This window comes from Mastomys coucha, unplaced genomic scaffold, assembly GCF_008632895.1.
Source record: "Mastomys coucha isolate ucsf_1 unplaced genomic scaffold, UCSF_Mcou_1 pScaffold14, whole genome shotgun sequence".
NCBI classification, from domain to species: domain Eukaryota; kingdom Metazoa; phylum Chordata; class Mammalia; order Rodentia; family Muridae; genus Mastomys; species Mastomys coucha.
This window is the reverse complement of record NW_022196896.1, coordinates 60,107,053-60,114,538: the sequence shown is the minus strand read 5'-3', so window position 1 is coordinate 60,114,538 and position 7,486 is coordinate 60,107,053. Positions and strand designations below refer to the sequence as shown.

General features: G+C 34.3%; 1 protein-coding gene across 5 annotated transcripts in view; it reads right to left on the bottom strand.

The window, feature by feature from the left end:
- Window positions 1-7,486, bottom strand: part of Khdrbs2 (KH RNA binding domain containing, signal transduction associated 2) — a 505,791-nt gene that overhangs the window by 429,033 nt on the left and 69,272 nt on the right. The window lies entirely within an intron of this gene.

Here is a 7,486-nt window from a genome sequence, read left to right as displayed (position 1 = left end):
AAAAAAAAGAACAAGAACTGAGAATAGACACAAAGGATGGAGTTTGTGCTTACAACTTGTCAAAATAATATCAGTCCATCTAGATATGTAGTGTCACTATTTAGCGTTGTGACACTAGATTTCTTCTCTCCCACTCTAATATTAAATATATTCAATGTATTACGGGGTCATTTTAAATTGACTGCATTACAAACCCCGAGACACTCTTCAGATCTTTCCCCACCTTGCGTCCTTTCACAAGCAGAACCCTGGCAACTACAGGTCAATGCTGTGCTTATGTACCCTGTAGGGACAATGGACTTCAGATCGCTGCCCTTGGGGCTTGCACCTACGCCTCAAGCCCATGCGCTTTGCTTCATATTCTATGGAGGAAACTGTCACATGAGACACACAGAAACTCAGTCTAGTCCCAGCCTGTTACATGAATAACTTCTTTGTCGATCTGTTACAAAAAGAAACAGAATTTGTCTAACATTCTTTGCCTCCCCCAAAACTCAAAGTTAGACTTTTTTTAGACACTTACAATTTGATCATTCTATGAATAATTCTAATAATGTTCCTATTAAGAAGAGCTAAATGAAATCCCATTTTCACTGTTCTTCCTGTTCACATCTAGAGTTTCCCTTTGAAAAGCTCGCCATTTCTTTCGGCCTCGTGACAAATTCACACAGTCATCTTTTCTTCCCTGACATATCTGTGAGAGCAGTAGCTCAACAATTACGTGTCAAGTGCAGTGCCACAAAAACGGTTAGAACCAAAATTTGCCTAATTTCAAAGCCAGAGAAGTCAAACTTAGGTAGCCCATTTCCTATTTTTGTTTTCATGTTCTTAATTTTCATATACTTAAAATAATTATTTAAATTTTAGCTCTATAGTTAGTTAGCTAGTTATAATACTATGGATTGGTCCCACGGCCTTATACACAGTACTAGGCAAAGGCACTATCACTAAGGTATACCTCCAGCCTTCTTTATCTTTGTTCATTTTTAAATATGATCCTCAAAATTCCTACAGTGAACTGAACTCACTCTGTATTACACAGTGTCCTTACATATAAGACAGTCCAGCCTCAGCCGCTCAGGGAGCTTAGGACATAGGCTTGTGTCACCAGGAACAAGTTAAAATGATCCTTTCTTTTATTGCACAATTAAGGCATGTACTTTGTAACATTTAAAGAATACAGTTATTCATAAAGTTCCAGAGGTGCACTGATTAGAAAGTCCTGTGTAGAAAATCAAGTCATTTCAGATTCCCACTAGCATCAATTGAAGTCTGATTAGTATATCACGATATATGTTATTTAATATATTGGAGGTGATTGTTTCAAATCTTGAAGTATGTTCTCTTTCAACTTATTTATTAGTGAACATATTCATTCAAGAGATTCTAACACTAACACTGCAGAACCTGTGTTACATGAAAATGTGAAGGTTCTATGCCCCAGTGTAGGGGAATGCCAGGGCCAGGAAGCAGGAGAAGGTGGGTTGGTGAGCAGGGGGAGGGAGGAGGGAACAGGTCTTTTTTTTATTTTTTTATTTATTTTTTTTTTCAGAGGGGAAACTGGGAAAGGAGATATCATTTGACATATAAATAAAGAAAATATCTAATAAAATTTTAAAAAAATAAGAAAATGTAAAGGAGTCTTGTTTCATCGTGTCTTCGACCATTTAACTACAGGAAGGTGTTAGAAGATGTCCACAAGAGAAAGCAACACAAAGGGAATGTCACTTCTGATTTTCTATTACTTCATTTCCCCTACAGCCACATCATTTCTTTAAAAGTGATTTTCTCACGCTTCATTATACTTTATAAACATCTTTAGTTGTGTTTTAATATTTTAATAAGAATATGTTTATTATTTGATGTTACATATGCAGATTAATTGTCTTTCCTTGAAAGTCTCTTTCAAAACTTCTGAAATTCTATTTCCTTTTCTCTAAACAATGTTAATCAGCATGTTATAGAAACTGAGGGTGGCAGATGCTTTTATTTTATGCCAATATTAGTTTTTTTTTTAAATGATTTTTCTGTTAGTTGTACTTTTCGGAAGTCAAGTATGGTTTTCTTTGTAGTTAAAGTTTACATGATTTAATAATGTTTCATGATAATGGTATGCTTTCTTTGTTGTTGGAGTAAACAGTAGGATATAAATAGATGAGACAGCCCAACCCTAAACACACATACACACAAACATTCCTAAAATGCTTCTTGGGATAAAGAGGTATGTGAATATTTACATAGAATATGTACTCAGCAATAGAATGGTGTTTGTATATTATTTACATAATTAAAACAACTAAATGTCTGCTATTTGAGTTTAAAAAATAATATTGAGCCCATTCAAACAAACAAAGGATGGATGTTCCGATGACCTTACACTCCTCATATAGATATAGTTTTTGAATTCCCTACAATAGAAAACAGAATAAAAATGGTGGCACTGAGAAACTAAACATTGAAGATAGGCTCACAATCCAAGGATGAAAAAAGTGATTATTTAAAATCTAGAAGCTTTAGTAAAATAGAATGAGAAACTGTGGGAAAACTCTGAAAGAAAGAATGACTCTGCTAATAGTAATATAGTAATAGTAATGAAGACTTGTACAACAGAGACATCTCAAAACTGAGCAAAGAGAACAATGGTGGGAGCAACACTGTATCTGATTTCATGTCATATGATAGAGGCACAGCAATAGAAACAACACAGAAACAAAAACAGGAGTGCAGATTAGAAAGGCACAGAACCATGAGAATACAGTGAGAGCCCTGAGTTTTAATAAAGTTACCAAAAAATACTTCCAAAAAGAAAGTGTCTCTCTAAACTGTAGTTCTGGAATGACTAGATAAAACACGTAAGAGAGTGAAAATGATCCCTATCTTAAGCCTATGAACAAATTAAATCAAAATGGTGAAGAATCTCATTATAAACCTGAAACTGAAAATGTTAGAGAAAAAAAAAAAGCCACCTGGCTTCCAGTTACTAGCTTAGGCTAGAATGTTCTCAAATAGATGGCAGTAATTCAGAAAATAGTACTAAGCATTTAATCATTACATTTCATGACATTAAAACAGTTCTGGGAAAGTAACAGACATGGTAAGCAAACATGAGCGAGCCACTGAGTTTGAATCTCTCTATGTTTTCATATCACTATAAGGCCAGCACTGAGGAATGGGAGAAAAACAGGCAGCTATTGGGGGCTTACTGCCTGCCAGTCTACACAAAATGGTGACTTCAATATTTACTGAGAGATGATGTCTAAAAAATAATCTGGGGAGGCAGTTGAAGAGGCTATCTAAACAATCTCTCACCTTTGCATGCCCCTTTATGGGCAAGGCAAACCATGTATATTCATAATATACCATATATTAAATACCATACATAGAGAAAGAGAGAATGTATTAAATGTTCTGGAGTTGGAGTGATGGCTGCCATTAACATGGACACCTACACTCATATGCATGTACCACTGCACAGTACATATAATATTACAACATGGAAAAAGACTTCAAAAACCATGTCTTCTGTTTTTCTTTCTTTAGTCACTGTTGGAGGAAAGAGTCATGTGTGAATGTGTGTGTGTGTGTGTGTGTGTGTGTGTGTGTGTGTGAATGTGTGCTTGTATTATCCTACATAATATTTTGCAATTGTCTTATAAACATGATTAAGTAAAAGCTGGGTTCAAATCATCTATCTCATAATTAGCAATAAAATGTTACTTTTCATTCCTTTAAAATTATGTATTGTTTTGCATTAGAAATATTATTCCAACAATCTTAACATTGCATTTTTTTATTTTTAGTTTCCACTTGTGGTTTGTAGAATTAAATCTGATTTAAACAAAAATAAAAATAAAACAGCTTTCCTCCTCCTTAGATACTTGATCTGAAGATAGGTCATTAGACTCAGGTTTACTTTAGAGAAAGTAAAGCTATCAAGAATAGCTTTGGGTTATTCTTGTGTTCTCTGGCCAAAATTCGTACAGACTTGGCTCTATAGTATCTCATACCTGTCTCTCTCTCCTTTGAAATTTCTCAAGAAGTATTCCATTTTGCACTCTTTATAGGCTTTCTTCCAAGCCCACAGACTACAAAGGCTGAAGAAAATCTATGGCCTAAAGCTGGCTTCAAACACAAAATTAAAATGGATAGTTACTTTTAAAAAATATCTCAATATTAATATGGTTATTGAATGTGTGAACAATGCTAGCAAAAATACTCTGACACAATAACAGCTTTTTAAGATCATGGACATCAGGCAACTGGACACCTATTTGATTCACAAAGCACTTAAAAGTTGTCAGAGTGGTTGTGAAGATGAGATAAAATTGATCATTCATCGAAACCATGAAAATGTCATATTTGTTAATAGTGATACTGAACAACTTGGCAATAATACTTTAAATTAAGTAGGTATTACTACTTGGAGGATTGGAAGAGAAAGAAGAGCTGCTGCAAGTGATTTGAGGCATGAAATATTTAGGGATTATCAGGAGAAGGAGGGCTTCAGTGAGCAAGGAAAAAAAATGTGATAAAGCAAAGCACCACTGTGTGGGGCAAATAAGAACATAGTGTAGTGATATAAACATATGTTGTTGTCCTAGTAAAACCATATCTTTCTTTTACTTACATTGATGCTAATTACATTGTATGCTAATGAGAAAATAATATAAAACAACACAAGGGCCAGGATGATGACCAAGCAGAGGCCTGAGAACCTGAGTTCAATAGTGAAAACAGAACTGACTGCTGCAAGCTGTCCTTTGACCTCCATAACTGTTCTGTCCATACGACTACACACAGTGACATAGATGTAAGTTATAGAGGGGATGCAAGCACTATGTTCTATGCTTCAAAATGTTCTTCATCACACTAATCTCATTACATATACTCTAATAGTATGCAAATTACCTTAAATATAAACGGCAGAGTATGAAGTAGATTGAGAAAAATTAGGCCACTATGATGGTATAAAGAATATGATACATTCTTGATTTGTGAAATACATCTCTAAACATTTATAAACACTTTCAATAGGATTGTAACATTCTTCACCAAATGGAGAACATGCTTTGCTGATTTCTAATTGTTACCAGCAACAAATTTCTAAGTTTAATGCTAAACATTTTAATTTGGAAAAAGTAAAGTCTTGTATTGACATGGGTTTCTTGCACAACTTGGGCACTTCACTTTGCATGGATTCCAGTTGTATTTTCTTTGGGGATCAAACCCGCCTTGCCCTGCCACTGGCTCTCCTGCTCTGTCAGCTTTCCCACTGTGGGCATTAGTTCTTGAAGAAACATGTAAGACTTTTCTCTTCATCACCATAGTGATTTTAATATAGAAATATGACTTTTAGCCATGTCTTTCTTTTACTTACATTGTTTTTTGTTATGTTTATACTTTGTCTACCCATAGTACTTAGACTGACAAACAGAATATACTGGACACTTACTATCTAACTAACTAAAGGCTAACTATCTACATTTTCCTGTCACTGTTCAGTCAACCAATCTAATCTTATTCTTGCCATATTGTACTTTTGGCTCATGAACTCCTGGGACATAAAGGATGAATTAGGTCCTCACATCCAGTAAGCCCACATACTAAATGAACCATGAGCACAGGCAGAAAATATATATGCTCTATGGAAACTAAAGTGTCTTGCCAAAAAATAACTTTATATGCATGGTAGTAATAAAAATAAATCATCCCAATGACAAGCAAACACTCTGGGTTTCTTGGTTTGCATAAAATTAAAACAATACTTTTCTGAGCCTTAACTGTGATAATTAGATAAAATAACATTTATTCACCATTTAGACTTAAGTTGACAGAAAGCTACCACCAGATGTGCATGAATTTGTATTAATTTATCTTCAAGATGTTCAGAAGCCTAATTACATTAGACATTCCTTGAGTTTAAAAATACATTTCCCTGAACTTTCCAAAGTATGTCATAATTCATCAGAAAAAATCAACTTTTACAATTCCTTCTTGTCATCACTCTTATTTAAATATGAGTGAATATAATCTGCTTCATATTAATCACACTCCATTAATGTCACCTGGCATATTTACAACCAAGAAAAAAAAAACATGTTCAGGTCAATTGTTGACTAATAACTGTAGTAAGTATTATTGTTACTCTTTAGAATCTGACACTAATTCTTTATTGGCTGAAGAATTTAGAGACATTTTATATTATTAAAGTTGTTTTCATATCTTTAGTATTTTCAACATAGAAAATTTGATTTTGATTTAGTATAACTCTATGATATATAGATAGATAAAGATGTAGATATATAGATATATTGATGTTTATCTTTTTGGTCACACTAAGGAAGATACTCCTCCTTCATTTTCCCTGAGATTTTTATGTGATTTCAACTCTTACATAGCAGTTTTTGGTTCATCTGGGGTGGAGTGCTGTTACATGCAGTTCTCTCTCATATCACTCAATACAAAAAGTGGAGAAAATGAGAAATAAACTCAGTTTTCTTGGTTGTGGTAATCCAAATGTTCAATACTATTTACTGCTATTATTTGGCCATATCAGAAAGCTGCCATGATATAGATAATAGAGAATCCTGTATAGTTCCTTAGAATGAAATTGAAATAACCAACCATGGTAAGGAAAAAGAAGATGCCTCCATAAATTGAAGTCTCATGACTATATGACAGAATAATCTCTAAGGCAGTGAAATTATTCTCTGAAAGAGACTTCTGTACTACAGTGTTCACTGTAACAATACCAATACTAACTAAATAAAACAAATAGGTTGACAGTAATAGAGGAAATCAGTGTGTATACACAATGGAATGCTATTGAGCCATAGAAAAATAAAATCCTGTCATTTGTGATGCCATGGATGGAACTGGATGTCATGGTGAGTGAATTAGACCAGAAACAGAAAGATAACTACTGCAAATCTCCATTCATATTATTCTCGTAGAAAGTAGAATGTAGAATGGTGGGTTCCATAGGCAAGAGAGAAAAGGTGTGACTGGGTCAGAGAAAGCTCTGCAAAGGGTCACTCATTTCAATTGGAAATAAGTTCTGCTCTGCTCCTGTACAGCTGGAAAGCCACAGAGGTAGTGATGTTGAATAATCCAGCACCTTAGGTAAAGGAAATGAAACTTCTCAATATAAGTGATGAAATCTTAAAGGTGCAGACATGTTCTCTCAATTTAACTCCTAGCCAAAGTAAGCATTCATGAAGACATATCACCTAGTTAACATGTACAATTTTAATGTACATCTAAAAAATTAAAAATCAGGAGCACTCAGTCAGCAGAATATCCATGAAGCCCAAAATCTTCCAAAAGAATTATAGAGCACTAAAGGATGTTGGGACAGAAGAAATAGTCTTCCCGTGAGGAAAGAACACCAATTGATTATCCAAACCAAATGTGGTCAGCCCTGAATGTAAGTAAGATTATATAGACTGAACAAATTGTATTTGTGTGTGTGTGTGTGTGTGTGTGT